The sequence below is a fragment of the Macrosteles quadrilineatus genome, unplaced genomic scaffold (genome assembly GCF_028750875.1).
Source record: "Macrosteles quadrilineatus isolate MER2022 unplaced genomic scaffold, UCM_ALF_1.0 Scaffold_1__1_contigs__length_201487025, whole genome shotgun sequence".
Lineage (NCBI taxonomy): Eukaryota > Metazoa > Arthropoda > Insecta > Hemiptera > Cicadellidae > Macrosteles > Macrosteles quadrilineatus.
In genome coordinates this window covers 21,782,729-21,800,201 of record NW_026542594.1, presented here as the reverse complement: position 1 = coordinate 21,800,201, position 17,473 = coordinate 21,782,729, and the positions used below count along the sequence as shown (strand labels likewise).

General features: G+C 33.4%; 1 protein-coding gene across 1 annotated transcript in view; it reads left to right on the top strand.

Moving 5' to 3' along the window:
- Nucleotides 1–17,473, top strand: part of LOC128995115 (G-protein coupled receptor GRL101-like) — a 119,057-nt gene that overhangs the window by 42,663 nt on the left and 58,921 nt on the right. The window lies entirely within an intron of this gene.

Below are 17,473 nucleotides of genomic sequence, written 5' to 3'. Positions count from 1 at the left end.
GTCAAGACCCCCCCTCTAATATTTTTCCAAGTAAATATACAGAGATATCCTTTTGGGAGTCGTGCAATCTTAGCAGGAAGCTTCATTTTATGATTTTGAAATTTTTGAGTGTCCCCCCAAAAGGGGGGGATTTTGGGGGCAACTCAAATATTTTAAACATAAACCCCCTTCAAGTGTCACCTCATTTTGAAGTGTTTACAAAAATTTAAAGAATGGTGAAAACTAGAGGTCGTTATCTCTTCTCTATCCAAAATAGTAGCCCGTCAAATGTTGTGGAAAATCAATGGTAATGTTGGTTCGTAATGGTAATATTTGCTACCATTTTGGATAGAGAAGAGATAGCGAACTTAGGTATTCACCATTCCTTAAGTTTTTGTAAGCAGTTCAAAATGAGGTGTCACTTGATGGGGGTTTACATTAAAAAGTTTTTGGGGGGACAGTCAAATATTTTCAATATAAACTCATGGGAGTTTACATTTAAAATTTTTGACTGTCCCCCCAAAAGGGGGGATTTGGGGGGCAAAACAAAGTGTCACTAAATGGTTAGTGACACTTTGTTTTGAAGTGTTTACAAAAACTTAAAGAATGGTGAAAACCAGAGTTCGCTATCTCTTCTCTAGCCAAAATGGTAGCCAATATTACCATTACGAACCAATTTTACCATTGATTTTCCACAACATTTGACGGTTACTATTAAAATATTTGAGTTGCCCCCCAAATCCTCCCTTTTGGGGGGACAATCCAAAATTTCAAAATCATAAAATGACACTTCCTGCTAAGATTGCACGACCACCAAATGGATATCTCTGTATATTTACTTGGAAAAATATTAGATGGGGGGGGGGTCTTGACTTTTTATTCACCCTGTATACGAATTTATCCTCAGTATAATTTATAGGTATGGATAGAATAGATAGAGTAGATTACTTTTGAAAGTTATCATCCTATATATTAATAGTCAAGCATGTTTTTGAACAATTTTTTTCTCAAATCGTGTGCATCGTAGGGAAAATCTTAACCTTCTGTTAGAAAGTTATTTTCCTGTACATGTGCAGAATCCCTTTATAAATTTAAATAGGCTCTAAAATAAACACAATTATTATTATTTTTTATTATATGGTCCTTATGTGTCCACGGTGATGACATATGAACGAAAAGTTCAAACAAACGGAAGAAATTCCAATCACATTTTTTATTTACAGCTTGTGGTGAAAATAGAGAAGTCTGTACATTACATATTCTTGGTCGAGTTTTATACCACTGACGACCTCTAGTTAATTTGATTATTCACATTAAATATATAAAATTAAATGTATTGTCATTCCAAGTAAAGTAATAATATAAAACTGACCGTAGTCAATGAATACCAACTACCCCTGATTGTGTGAAGTAGTGCTACAATTTCATTGATTGTAATCATCGTCCTGTAATCTAGCTAGGTTACGAATTGTGGATATTTATAGGCATGCACTGTGGATGCGATACTCCCTGGTGTAGTCTCCTGGTGTGGTTTAACGTCCGCACGAGTGAGTACTACGACTATCCGCAGTACTATCCTGATAATTAGACCAATTCGTATATACCAAGGCAAAAATGTGGTTCTGATTGTACTATAAACTGTAGGTTCCTTAGTTTCCAATAGCTGTATGGGCTATTAATTAACAGTTGTGTCTAAGGAATAAGTCGGCCTACTAACAAGACTACAAAATCGCGCCACTCACCCTACACTCATCTCCATTCATACTTGGCTTAAAATACCTTCGTTGTATGGTCACCATTTCATTAAAAAGTATAAAAGTATAAAGTATTGGTAATGCACTGGTAATTTTTCACCGGCTATCAACACGTCAGATTTCTTGTTCAAACTTCTGTTTACAAAACCTTAAGTAGTTTTGTTGACTTAGGCATATTAGGGACCATAGTTGTGTTGAGTTGTGACAACTATTATTGCGTTTTGTTAATTTGGATTTTGATTCTCAATACCATGGTTTTAAGAGGCTTACATTTTATTGACTGCAATATTCTTTTGTTAATGAATATCTAAAATCAACATACCATAAGTCAATAATAACAAAAAGTTTCTTGAGACTTTAAAAATGCCAAATCATGCATTTAATTGTTTATACGTCAAAACTACACTCTCACATTAACTAAAATCTTCAAATCTATTCGTGTGAAATATAACAATTTTAGGCAGCTCTTTGGTTTGGTTATAGTTTGCAATTTGATTCTTAAATATTTTCTTAGCTATGACTAAATTATTCGCGCATGAATATTTTTATTACAAAGTCTTCTGAGGACCAAAAGAAGTTTACTGTTTGGTAAAAGCTAGCAAAACATTAACCAGTTTTGGAATAAGTAATAAAAGAATAATAATTTACGCAATAAGTTTAGTTTGGTTCTTATTATTTCTCAGTTGATCTAAAATATGTGTGGTTATGTTTTAGTTGGTATTATTAGAAATTAGCAAAAATATTATCAACATTGTTCAAATTTGTGCTTACCTAAATTATATAAATTTGATCGCGTGTTAAAAAACCTATCATGTATTTATTTATAAATAAATTACATCAACTACTAATACTATACTAAGGATTGCAATGACAAGGCCCTATATAATATTTAATTTCAAATATGTATTAACCTCAAACAGTAATAAAGTTAATACTTCAATTTAAGTATTATGTAACGGTAAGGGATTGAATGGCAATAAGTTCCCTCAATAATCAATATTTTAAGACCGTTTTAACAAATTAAGTACAATTTTACCAACACAATATCAAACAACTCATTTGATCCGGTGATACATTCTCGTAAGTAAAATTAAATAATATAGCCTATTATTTATCATCATTTGAGTTATGATGTCTACTTAAGTACCCATTAATTCGGAGTCGGTCACAATTATGGCATGAATGTTGTTGTTGGTTATATTGAATTATGTTGGTTTATCCTACAGCGTAATAAACTATCTTTATTGCTTAGTTCCAAACAACAATGTACAGGACATCCTATTGTTTCAGTTGCCACTTTAGTAATTTAACTACGTAGCTATTATCCAACATTGTCCTGTGTTTTGCCAAACATTCAAGATTTGTTAGTAATACCAAATATATATTATGTTAGTTACATATCAGTTCAATGCGTATCAGTTTTATACTTAAATAACAAGTGCATACCATGGGCTACTTCAGTTAGATCCCGACATATTTAACGTAGATTGTTGGTTACATAGCACCATTAATTGATAGATTTATATCATTAGAGCGCACGATCCAGCTTGTTTGGAATCGAATAATGATTAGAAAGATCTAAAGATAAACGCAAAAACAACTCGGCAAGTACCTAAACCGTTACAATTTTTTTAATAAGAAAATTATCCAATAAAATTTTTAACAAATTATAAGACAGTGAATAGTAAAGATTAAATTTACCATAAACGTTACAAGCATTTCATATTCCAGACATTTCATGTTAAATTAATTTACATCTTTTAAAATGTACTACCATTGAAACTATATATTGATAACGTGCCTATTAAGATACTGAAACGTTTTCACTATTGCCAGTTTTGTAAATAGACAATAAAACCAGTAAGAAACTTTGAGTGAATAATGAAGATTATTTCCTACAGAATAAACACAGTGAAACAATGATAAATACAATGAAACAATACATGAGGATGAAGAGAAATATAACTTTTTAGTTACAAGCTAACGTGAAATAGTAATCTCAGTCCAGCATTTTGTATAAACATGGTTTTTCACCTAATGGTGATTCTACGACGGTATTTGTGAACAAAGACAATTTCCAGAATAAAATATTATTTATATAATCTAAGGGTGTCCCAAAAAAAACAGGGGCAATTTTAAAATGTTATTACTCAGCTGTTATAAAGGCTGGAGAGTTTATTGATGCGTTAAATAAATCTTTATTTGAAGCCATTTAGTGTATAATTACTATGGATCATCAACGGCGGCCGCAACTTCGTGCCTTTGTCCTAGAGACTTTTTTTAAGAATATTTGTCTATCACTTCTACTCAACGCCAATTTCGTGTTCGTTTCAACGTTGGCCGTAATGGTGCAACCCCACACCGAAAAACTAATCAACGATGGGTAAGCAATTTCCTGAACACGGCTTCTGCACTCAAAATCAAACCTAGTGGGAGACCTCAAACTGATCGAACGCCGGAAAACATTGCAAATGGTTCGCGTGAGTGTGCTGCGTGTCTTAAATAGCGTCGAGCGTCCTAAGTCATCCGTTTGCAGAACATTGCGTTTAAATTTAAATTTTCATAGGTTTAATTTTGAGTACAGAAGCCGTGCTCAGGAAATTGCTTACCCATCTTAGAGTAGTTTTTTTTTTGGGTGTCACCATTACGCCCAACATTGAAGTGAACACAAAACTGAGTAGAAATTGTGGACACATTACTCTTAAAAAAAATCTCTATGGCAAAAGGAAGATTTTGAGGCAACCATTGATGATCCATGGTAACTATATACCAAATGGCATCAAATAAACATTCATTTGCCACAAAAACGAACTCTCCATTTGTTATAACAGCTGAGTAATGACATTTTAAAATTGTCCCAATTTTTTGGGTCACCCCGTATGTTCTACTGAGAAGAAATCCAAATTATCGTTGCTCTACTAATTGTCTAAAATTAAAACCTTTTATTATTTGAAGTGGTAAATAATTATAGTATATTGGGCTTAAGTATTGCAAAGAGTGACGAAAAATAGCTTAAAACTACGAAAAAACTAGCTAATTATCGCTGACAAGCTAAAGCTAAGCTAAAAACTAGCTAAGTGTTGTGTTGTTTTATTCTATTTAATAAGGTTTTGTAAATTTCTCCAAAGTATGACAAGCCTTATTGTATTCTTGAGTTGATTAGAGCAATGTATAATGTTCTTAAAAGTTTTTCTTTACAAAAGTTCCTTAAAAAATAAAATTGTCTTATTTGTGTACGGATTGAGGTTCATAATTGACTCTTTCTTCGAGCAGAACTCAATAATATCTTATTTATTTGACTTTTTCTAACGGCTGGCAAGTACATATTTGTGGACTGCAAGTTGAGGAATGAAAGATTAAAGTTAGAGTAATATTAAATGGTATTTCCACCACACTATGATGTTTTTGGCTCTTTTACATACGTTAATTGGTGGCTGAAAGTTACGTTTTGCTGGCCATGCCAGCTGTCAACGTAATTTGGGGACCGACCAGGTTTTTACAGGCCGGGGCCACAAAATCAGCTGTCCGCTTACTTACTTAAAACATTAATGCATTTTAAATACACAATCAAAATCCATAGCAATGCAATAGAATTGTGTTATTGTCACCGTTGCCTAGCAACTATTTATTTTTATTTTTGCTGATTCCTCAAATTATTTCTTCACATAACCTTAACACGTTCGCTACTGCAATAGTACGAAATTTTTCATTCACATGGACCAGCGACGCACATATGCGACGGCCGGTTTCCACCCATAGACTGCCGTTGCATATTTGCGTCAGGGTTCTAATGTTATTAAAATGCTTATCTTTGTAATGGTCTATTTGAAGGCACTGAATTCCCTGCAGTGGTCTACAGAGATGTCTGACGCACAACTGCGTCGCTTGGTCTGTGGGTGACGTCATATGATAGTTGGAAAAACTGGTCTTTACTTTTCTGCATCACTGTATGTATGTATGCTGCATTATCCTATGTAACTTTTATATTTGTTCAGTTATAAACTGTTCTTGAATAATCTATTTCTTTTACTTACTTTCACCTCAAAACCCAAACAAAAATGAACTGTCGCATATATGCGACGTCTGGTATATTTCAAGAAAACTATGATAGTTTTCACTATTGTCTTCGCTGTAGACCGTGCGTCGCAAATATGCGACATTACAAAAGGTTATAAAAAATATAAAAAAAACTAATAAATTATTTACAAACACGATTGTAACGTATTACGATGTAAATTATCACTGTTTTACAGGTTTTCGCCCGTGGTCTGTGTGTACTGTTATCCAAATGACAGCCGGTCTATGTGTAAGATTCAAATGTATACCTCGGTCTGTGGCAATGACCGCGGCATCGCATATATGCGACGCTCAGTAGCGAACGTGTTAAAGTTGTAGTTGTGTTGACCATCAGTGTGCATTATTATAGTGGAGAATAGAGGTAATAGGGCAAAGTGTGGTGAAAAATAGCGTTCGTACCACGGACCGAAATGGTTTTGCAGCTCTCGATCGATTTAAGTTCTCGACCTTGTCTCGAACTTAAAAACTATCTCGAGCCGGCAAAACCTCATTTTCGGCCCTAGGTACGAAATATACTATTAAACAATTCTTTAACCAATCTACGGCATACTAAATCAAATTATTTATTTAAAATAGTATTAATATATTTTATGACTGAACAAAATTCACCCTAATCCCCCAACTATAGTACCCAATTCTCGTGACAAACCCTGTTCTAAATTTAACACTAAAAATGTATCAAACAAAAAATACACATTTATTCATAACAAAGTATAGAAAAATATTATTTGAGATATGTGTTTTTGGTTATAATGATTGGATTTTTCTTAGATATGCAACAGTTATGCAACAATCACGAAAACCACTAATTTATTCAGGCGTTATACCACTAATCAATATGTAAAATCGTATTTATTTGTACGTTATGTTGATTAGTTTTTAGTACAAAAAAGAGATACACGCCTTGTTTTCCTCAATTTTACAAATACATATTTGTATGAAATGACGATACATTCCAGGTAGGCAACATGTGTTTTAATTGAGTTTGTCAGTTCTACGTTGTGAATTTGCCTTTTAAGTGGAAGCTAACAGTCTGGGGCAAAAGCAAATTGACAGTGGAATATTTAATTTGCATGTCGTAATGGAAGGTGTGTCATATAAATACAGCGTGTGCATAGGTCTGAACAACACGGTAACTTTCTTACACGTTATTCTACTAATGATATGTGCTTACGTGATAAAATATAAAATTTATTAAAACAAGATTATTGTTTTATTATTATAGAGTGTTGTAAATGCATATGCAATTTAGTTTTTACTCCTTGAAATAAAAATAATCCACAATGTACCCAACCATGATAAACATTGTTGCCAGGATTTGTTGTTAAGCGTATAAAACTAAAACAAATGTAAAAAATACGACTTGTTGCTTCATGAAAAAATATTTAACAATAATAAATGCTATAAAGGAAGATGTTTAAATATACAAATTAAATCTTATTTCAAATGTTAAGATGCAAGTTTATCAATGCATCGTGCACTTATGTAGTTACTCGAAAACAAATTATGATACAAAAATATTAATTGAAGCTTTATAAAAAAAAACACGAATATAAACCTTTCTTTTACAAAATTAGGAAAGGGTTAGTGTAGAATCCTCATACATTTTAATAAATCTAGGTGTGCATAAATAAATGTTTCTCTAGTGATCAAGTTCATATTTGAGCCCTAAACTTATTGACCCTTAGTTCGCTTGAGCTGACGTATTAAAAACTCAAACTAATCTGATTTCCAAATATATTCTCTAATAATGATATGCAATGAAATTTATTTTTCCTACAGTCACCCGACAAAGTTGGCTTCCCTGTACTGTTTATAGTACAGAAAGCTGCTAATTGCTGCATATTTATACTTTGCCGTACGGTTTATACTTTGCCGCACGGTTTATACTTTGCAGCACATCAGGATTCCAACCAAACAACACAAAACAGCGTGGTTTTATTATGCACGTAATCCGTGTACGCTTGGAAATAGGTTGGCAACACTTAAAGATAATAATACTATGAACAGCTGATTGACTATTATAACTACGATTTAACCTGTCATTTCGTGTTTATAGTTTTGGTATTTCTGAACTTTCTGGACTTTTCTTTTAAACGTTTTTAAAACATTCCTACGGTCTTAATAAACAAGAAAATACCTTTAAAGCATTTTTTTTTAGGCGCGGAAACCACTTCAAATTACAAAAACATACGGAACTATATTCTCAAAAGACGGAGCACATTTCTTGCCGAGGAAAAATAGCGGAGTGATACGGACCACGGGTACTACTTTCTCCAGGGCACCATTTGTGTAATTGTGTTGCTAGCTGAACCTAAAAACGTGTTGTATAGTGTTTGAAAGACTAATTATTTATGTTTTATAGTGACTGTAGGAAAAATATAATGTGTAACACGAGTGAAAAAGGCCTTTGCTGCACTCGAGATCATTCCGCACTCGCCTGCGGCTCGTGCGTAAACATTGCTCTCGTGTGCAGCAAAGTGCCACTTTCACCACTAAAAAAAAAAAAAAATCAAAATCAAAATCTGCTTTATTTCCAAAAATGTTTACAATATATACATGTACAAAATACGAACAATAGTCCCGCATAGGCCGTAAAAGACCTGTGCGCGGGACGAGCTCTATTACAAATTAGAAATATTCTTAAAAAATTAAAACTAAATAAATCAAAATACTATTTACAACTAAGCTATGAGACAGCTACAGGAACAGTTAATGCTAAATAAAAGGTAGTCGAGTGAATGGAGTTGCAGTTACTGATATATGTACGCTAAATATTGTTTGTTGTACTTGTGTATAATTATTGTTAGGTATTGTATACTGAACCGATAAGTGTCTCAGACTGATCGAGCCCAATCTCCGACAGCCAACTGCTTACCGAACGTTTATAAACTGGAAGAGATACCTGTAGATCTCTAATCTCTGATGGTATATTCCTATACAAAAAATTCGCAATATAAAAAGCATTAGTAAAGTTTGCAGACTTGAAAACTCGGGGTACCTGCATACCTACATTTACAGCTCCTCTGGTGGAATAGTTATGTGTGATTGGCGTCACTATCAAATCTTGATTAGAGTAGGTATATACAAGTAAAGTTTTGATAAAAAGTTGACGCACCGAAAGTAATTGAGTGTTTTTGAATAATACATTTGTAGGGAAACGCCTGTTGAATTGAAAAGCTATTTTAATAATTAGTTTTTGTATGACAAACAGAGGCTTTAAAATATTGCTACTAGCTCCTCCCCATACTACAATTCCATATTGAAGTACTGATTGGACAAATGCATAGTATAACATTTTTATTTCATTGATGTTAAGAATTTCGCGAACGTTTCTAAAAACATAAATTAATTTCCTAAGTTTTGTCTTTAAATATTCAATATGGGGTTCCCATCTTAACCTACTATCCAATATCACTCCCAAGTACATGTAATGATCTACTCTCTCCAAATGTAAACAACCACAGGTAGAGACACCTGGATCTCCACAAACATGCATCACTAGTCTGAGGTTGGTGGGAGGCTTACTACTTTGTCTGAGGAAAATTGGCATATATTTTGTTTTTAAAACATTCATTGATAATACATTTTGGGAGAACCATTTTTGAATAAGGAACATATATGTTTGCGCTACATTGAATGTTTGGTCCCAAGTATTACCTTTGAATATAACTGCAGTGTCGTCGGCAAATAAAAAGAGCTTTCCTGTGATTGGAAGTTTGTCTAAATTATTTATGTAAATTAAAAAAAGGGATGGTCCCAGCGTACTGCCCTGGACAACTCCATAGTCTATTTCACGTATATCGCTAAAATTGTTGTTAATAGAAACTAACTGGCTTCGTTTATTCAAATAACTACTAAACCATTTTAGGGCCAAACCACGAATTCCGATGCATTCCATTTTATTTAAAAGAATATTTCTATCAATGGAATCAAATGCCTTTGCAAGGTCAATGAACACAGTCAATGCTTTTTCATTTCCGTTAATACACTCCGAAATATATTTATTCATAGCGAAGAGAGCATCACTAGTATTTTTACTCTTCCTAAAACCATACTGGCATTCTGATAACAAATTATTATCTTCCAAATAACAGTGCAATTGTATTTTGACACATTTTTCTAAAATCTTAGACATAACATTCAACAGAGATATTGGGCGATAATTGTTTAACTCTTGCTTTGTGCCAGATTTATACAAAGGAACTACTTTCGCTATCTTAAAACGGTCAGGAAATTGTCCTGAGAGAATGCTTAGATTAACTAGGTGTTTGAGTGGAGGTATCAGTGCCGGAATATTATTTTGTAATAAAATCGCCGAAATTCCATCTATACCAGGAGCAGATCCACCACGCAAATCCCTAATGCACCACTCAAGTTGGCTGTCGGTGACCGGCTCTAGCCGGAACTCATGTCTGACTCTGAACGCTGAATCGTCAATCAGCGGAGGTCCAGCCAGTTGCGGTATGCGTTGGGCAAGATTCCTACCTACATTTGTAAAAAAGTTATTAAACGAGTTTGCTACTTTTTTTTATACCGTCCTTATCGGATTTCTCATAAAAAAGACTTAATGGAAATTTTTCACGAATTTTCTTTATACCACTTATTTCATTTACTATATTCCAAAATTCTTTTGGCCGTCCAGTTGATTCGAGAATTTTGTGCTTGTAATAGGAAATTTTTGCTGACTTGATTTCTCGGTTTAGCCAATTACGATAATTACGGTAGTTGACTTTTAAGTTTTCGTCGAAAGGGTGCGTTTTTACACGTTTACTTAATTTATCACGTTCACGTATCCCACGAATTAGATTGGTTGTGATCCAAGGCTTTAGTTTCTTATTCCTACTGGTTTTATATTTAGACTTCGTCGCTTGGCATTTAAGATGGTCAAAAGTACTAATAAATGCATCGCAGCAGAGATTAACATCATGCAGAGCCAGAACATGGTCCCATGGCTGACGCTCAATCAGCTCTTGTAGCAATTTCTGGTCTATGTAAGTGATTGTTTCGTTGTCATCTGTTTTTGTGTGTAGATTTTTAGAAGAACAGTATTCAAGTTTAGCAACAATAGCATAGTGGTCAGTAACATCTGTTTTAAGTATGCATGAACTTATTGCGGAATAATCAAAGTGATTTACAAATAAATGGTCAATACAGGTCTCAGATCGTTCAGTTACTCTTGTCGGTTTGTTTATGTAATCAGTAAAGCCAACACTGTAAAGTATGTTTAAGTAATAGTCTTTTTCAAAAACATTTTGACAACTATGTAAAATGTCAATATTGATGTCACCAACATAAAAGTAAGTAGTGTGTTTATTAACATTGCTATAGTAGTTGTTTAGATCAGTTACGAATGAATGATAGTTCATAGATGGACTACGGTATATGGCTACTACATTAAAGTGTCTTTTATCAGTGTAAAAGTCTAATTGTAATCCCGTCGCCTCACCCATTGATATCTGTTGTGATGTTACTTCAAGTTCAGTTTTACAATACACAATTACACCGTCGTTTCTGTTCCAATGTATTTCAGTTGAGTACAAATCATATCCCTCCAAATCTGTCAAATTGTTTCCACATTCCAACCACGCTTCAGTAAGTACAATTAAGTCAAATTTTACTTTCAAGTCTTCAAGAAGAATTAATACATTATCTATATTTTTATTATAACTGCGAATATTGAAATGAATAACTTTTAAAAACCCCTCAGAGGGTTCTAAGGTAAATAAATCCGAAAATTGTCTATAATTATCAAACTCCATACAATCATTGTTCCTGTAGCTGTCAATACCAAGTATGTCATCGTCTCCGTCCATGTTAGCTGTCTGACACGCGCCAAGCCGTTATACATTACTACACACAAGGGATTAAAATAAAGCTAGAAATAAACATTGATAGCAAAATATTAAAAACAAAACAAAAGAAATCTAACAGAAAGTCTACTCTACTCTATTTTATTTTAACATTCTATGGTTTAGATAAAACTTATCGGTCACATCAGTTTTGAAATATTTCGGATACGGAATCAGGTTATTTGAGATATGCACAATCGCGGACGATTGCGATATCTAAATATTCTACAAATATAGAATTCTATGAAAAAAATGGGAAAAATGCACAACATCCAAAAATGTAGGGAACTTAGATTACTGTGTTGATTTTAAATTTTTTTATCTGACTAACAGACCTATTTAGGAATGTTTGAAAATAATTACAATAAATAAAAAGATTAGAAATACTCCTATACCGTTATGCTGCTAACAACAAAATAGCCTAAATCGTTATAGAGAAAAAAATATACTACTTAATTTTATTAATTCCAAACTAATTGCATTATTATCAATACCGTAACAAAAATTTACTAACTTAATGGTGAGGATAGATACTAATACTTAAGTGATGGTTACAGTTATATTCTAAGTATCTTGTATACAAAAAAAAAAATGAAACAAATTGCATCACCCCCGCTTTTGTGTTTAATATTATTCTCAAAATTTACAAACTAACTAAACCCAATCACTACATAAAAAACAAAAAAAAAAAAACGTTTAAGGTTTAACTTTGATCATTATGTATGGAAAAGCCATATAACGTGACATAAAATCAGTAGTACCTCTATAGACGACTATAATGTTCACTTTTCACTTGCTTCATCCTCGGATTCTGAGAGGTCACCGCTGTACAATGCGTCTAGGTCAGCCATCGTGTTGAGGAGTGTGGTGCGACATCCGGGGTCTTCAGACTGTCTTGCGAACACTCTGCCATCTCTGGTCCAGGCGCGGGCGATTTTCTTGTGACGCACCAGCTTCCTGGCTCTGCTGAGGATTACTTTGTAGTGGAGAGTCAGGTGATCGTTTATATAAAAGGGTTTTGATGCCCATGTGCTGCAGAGATTGGTATTATTCAAACGGTTTCTATGTTTACGAGCCTCCGTAACCCACAGCTGCTTGTAGTCACGGCACACGAACTTAATTATAATAGATGGGTTCGGCCTATCTCTTGTCACTCGAAGTCTGTGCGCAGTTGAAATCTCTGCCCGTGAGAATCTGACGTTGATGAGTCCGGCGATATCTTCAATAAGTTTGTATATATTCTCGTTGTCTTTGAATGTTACACCCACGATCTCGATGTTGTCTTTCCGAGAATACTGTTCTAATTCACACACACGCGTTTGCAAAGTACTTATAATTTTATCACTTTCCTCTTGTTTTTTCCCAAATGCCTTTACATCGTCCTTTAGTTTTACACTATCGACCGTTAGAGAGTTTAGAGAATCTTGCATATTTTTTATCGTATCATTGACTTCCATCAGTTGATCCCTAACAGTTTCAACATTGTCACTAACCTTAGACATTTGATCGCTTATCTTTGTGTCCATGTTTTGTAGCATTGCCGCGAGAGTAGAGTTGTCAACTTCAGCACGAGAGGGAGTAACGCAGGTGTCGCACTTCCACGTTGATTTCCGCTGTGCACTAAACTTTTTAAAATTGTCAGCTCCAGCACGAGTACAAGATGGATGAAAGCTCAATTTACAGTCCACACACACCAACACTTCCTTGGAGTTCGCAATTTCCACGGAGCACTTGTCACACGATGGCATATTTAAATTGAATATTATACCAAATTATACAAGAACGAATAAAATACTATGTGCCGACAGTAAAATATTGTGAAGTTATTTACATAACAAAATTACACGGCACGACGATGCCCGGTAGCTAGACGGAGCGACACAGGAAGCACACGTCCGTCCTCATCGGCGGCCAGATAAGAACACTAGTTACACAAATAACTATTTTCGCTACACTACTGTGAAATAACCTTATTTTCGTTACATGTTTATCACCTACGAAAATTCATCATTACATTGTTTTCTACGAGAAAAGAATAATTGCTATGCGAAAGTAATGTTTAATATTTTTTTTTTTTTACTGACATAAACAAACAAAGATTTGTCATTGTTTTGTTAACTGTTTCAACTTTCATAAACCAAAACCATACAACCAAAGTACTCGTATAACTTTAAATTGAAGGCCTCACCTAAAAAATGCTATGAGTTTTGTAATGTTCCTAACTGTAATATAGAAATATCCAAGGTCTGTTTTAATTAAGAAAATAGTTATTATTTGTAGTGTAGCAAAAGCTAACTTTCAAAACACGAGTGAAAGTGGGTCTATATTCTCAACCATTTAAAGTGATCGATAAATCTCGCACTTTAAACATACTCTCAAACCAACGAAATAAAGAACTACATATGTAAAGAGAGCTGTTTAATATCGTTGTCTCAAACATGTAATGATTCACTCTCTACTTTTGTTATGAAATATACTATTGATTTATAAGGCAACATCTTTTGTAAAGGGGTTGGTTAAAATAATTTCAAAGTAGTGGTAAGCCAAATTCAATTGTTTCAAACGACGTAATACAATAAAAGTTTAGGGTACTGTAGAATCAATAAAATTGTAACGACTAGTAAAACTTAGATATACATCCTTGGACTAAAAGCTGTGAACCACTCCAGTCTACGATTACCTTTTAGCACCTAAGTGTATTTGATTGCCTGAGCTGTTACTTACTTATGCACTTCCTTATCCTCTAACCACATTTGAGACAAATGTGTTCATGCACTCTACCCTTGTACTATAACCAAAAACATGTATAAAATTATCAACGATACTCAATAAGTTCAGTTTGATAAAAGAACAATGGTATGACATGAATATGACATTGCTTGAGTGTGTGTAGTTTATTTGGTACCTAAGTAACAATCTACTACATAACGAGTTATTTATGTTAATGTATACACTGTTGATGGTAAGCTTTGAATGGATGGGTTGGTTTGAAGAAACGCTTAGAGAAATTATACTGGAATATAAATACTGATGATTATTATAATAAACGATTTTAAAATGTTCCCGAATAAGGTGAATTTACTACTTTTGAATAGCTTAAAACCTTTTAGTCCTTAAACGTTTTTTGTTTAATATGGCCTATGCATTTTCTAGGGATGAAATGATGAAGTTTTAACGCTGTTATCTCTGAAAACAAGTTGATTTTAATTTTAGGCTTTATCTGAGTGCCTTTCTTTTAAATTTGAAGTTTCATTAAACACAGTTTTACAATGTTTAAGGCAAATGTAAATGCTCGTGAGTTGTTCTTATGTGTTAAGCTATGCCCTCTAACGACGTTTTTTGTTTGTTCCTATAGGTAAATGCTTAATGGTGGAATGTATAGATCGATCTTTTTAGACTTAAAAGAAAACATAGGGGAAATAGGCTAATGTTAACAGATAGTTTGTAACCGAAGTAATAAAAGCACACGAAGGTTTCACCGTTTATCATAAACGTATTTAATTGGCAATTAAGTCAGAATAGTACTTTAAAAATAAATATATTTTATAAACGAGTATAATGTACGAACGATTTAGATATTTAATTGTAACTGTTCCTTTCCAATCATTTTGTCCTTAAAATTAGTATTACGATATAAAATAATTCGTAGATAATCCATTGTCTTACTTCTGTATATTGCTTTATCCCAATTGCTACAATATAATTGATGTATGCTGTTTTGTACTATTGTTCTATTGTTGTAAAATTTAATAACAACACCGCAGAAAACATGCAGACTAAGCGAACTTCCATTTGCCTGATTGGATTTACACTAAAATGTCTCCTTAAAAATATCACATTTATTCCCTATATAAATAGCATTAGTTTAACGGGTACATGGGTTTGCTGCAATAGAGAGGGTAAAAAGGTTATTAGCGAATTTCCCTATAGGTAAGTAGCTATTACCGTAGGTGGCACGGTAAGACCTAGACCCGGGACCGATTTACTTTTTCATTTTGATGTCCCCAGAGGCCAAAAACACTATTCGTTCAAATTTTTATATATGTATATACATATATATATATAGACTTATATATATATATATATATATATATATATATATATACGTCCGTGAACGCGATAACTTGAGTAATTTTTGTCCGATTTTGATGAAATTTGGTTTAAAGGTGTAAGGCGGAATAAACTTGAATGAGTTCGCGAACCAGCACGATCGGACCATGGAAACGGGGCTTTACAGGGGGTTTTATGGGGTAAAAATTGGTTTTTCTCACTTTTGACCCTCAAAACACAAAATTTCCCAATTTCTCTTTAGACCTTTTTAAAGAGCTTAAAAAAACAAATAATTTAGTATGTAAAAGTATTTTTGTTCGATTATTAGTAACGGAGAAAATTAAAAAAATTGTAAATTTAAAATTCCCATGTTATTCTTATGGAGAATATTGTCAAATGTTGTAGTTTGCTTGTTTATGAATATATTTTGATCAAACTTGGCAAATTTATTTATTTTGTACTAAGCTATCAATATTTTACTCAAAAACACACTTTATTAGTTTCCTTGTAGCAGCAAACCTAGGTACTCGTTAAACCTAATGTTATTAAAATATATTTAACTGAAAATCAATTCAGACAAATGGAAATTCGCTTAGTTGGCAGGTTTGCTGCGGCGGGGGTATTTTTTATAAAAATTTAATTGTTTAGTATGAAATGAATGCATTTTCCAAATTTGATCATGCTCATAAAACAAGCAAACTACAACAGTTTACAATAATTTTCTCCATAAGAATAACATAATAATTTTAAATTTACATTTTTTTAATTTTCTCCGTAGCCATTAGGCGCACAATAACACTTTATTATACTAAATTATATGTTTTTTAAGCTATTCAAAATGATTTGGAAACAAGTTGCTAATTTTATGTTTTAGGGTCAAAAATGGGAAAAACCAATTTCCACCCCATCAAACCCCCATAACCCCTGTTCCCATAGTCCGACCATGCTGGTTCGCGAACTCTTCCGAATAAACGTTGGTTAACACGTTTGTACCAAATTTCATTAAAATCGGATGATTCTTGCTCGAGTTATCGCGCTAACGGACACACACACACACACACACACACACACATATATATATAGGTACCGGGTGTCCAAAACCACCCGTACACCCCTTTCAAAACGATGGAAACCATTTCTTACAAACAAAAAACAATACAGAATTAGCTAAATTGGGCACGGTCTACCAAATGGTGATAATTTCAAATCCAAAATCAAACCGGAAGTGGCTTTTTCAGACCAGAAGTTGACTTTTTTAAATGTAAACTACCAATTTTGATTACAGAATCGGATTTTACGTTGAAAAATACGTAACTTTTGTCACAAACATTTTTTCAAACACTTGTTTTCTACCTCTAATCCCCCATTAAAGTCAATAAATTTTGGTCATGTGTCGTTTTGAAAGGGGTGTACGGGTGGTTTTGGACACCCGGTATATATGAATTTGAACGGATGGTTTTTTTTGGCCTCTAGGGACCTCAACACGAAAAATTAAATCGGTCCCGGGTCCAGGTCTTACCACGAGTACTACGGTAATAGCTTATTCCCTATAGGGGATATTCGCAAAAATAAATAATAAATACAAATATTAATGAAAAGTATTGTGTTCTCTTACAATATCCTTGTTTATCTTTGGTTACCACATGTTTCGAGGCAACTGCCACATCATCAGGTCTTCTACGATTGATTTTTCATAAACTTAAAATGGAAAAAAAACACACTTTGACAGGACACATTTAACAAAATACATTAGTTTAATTA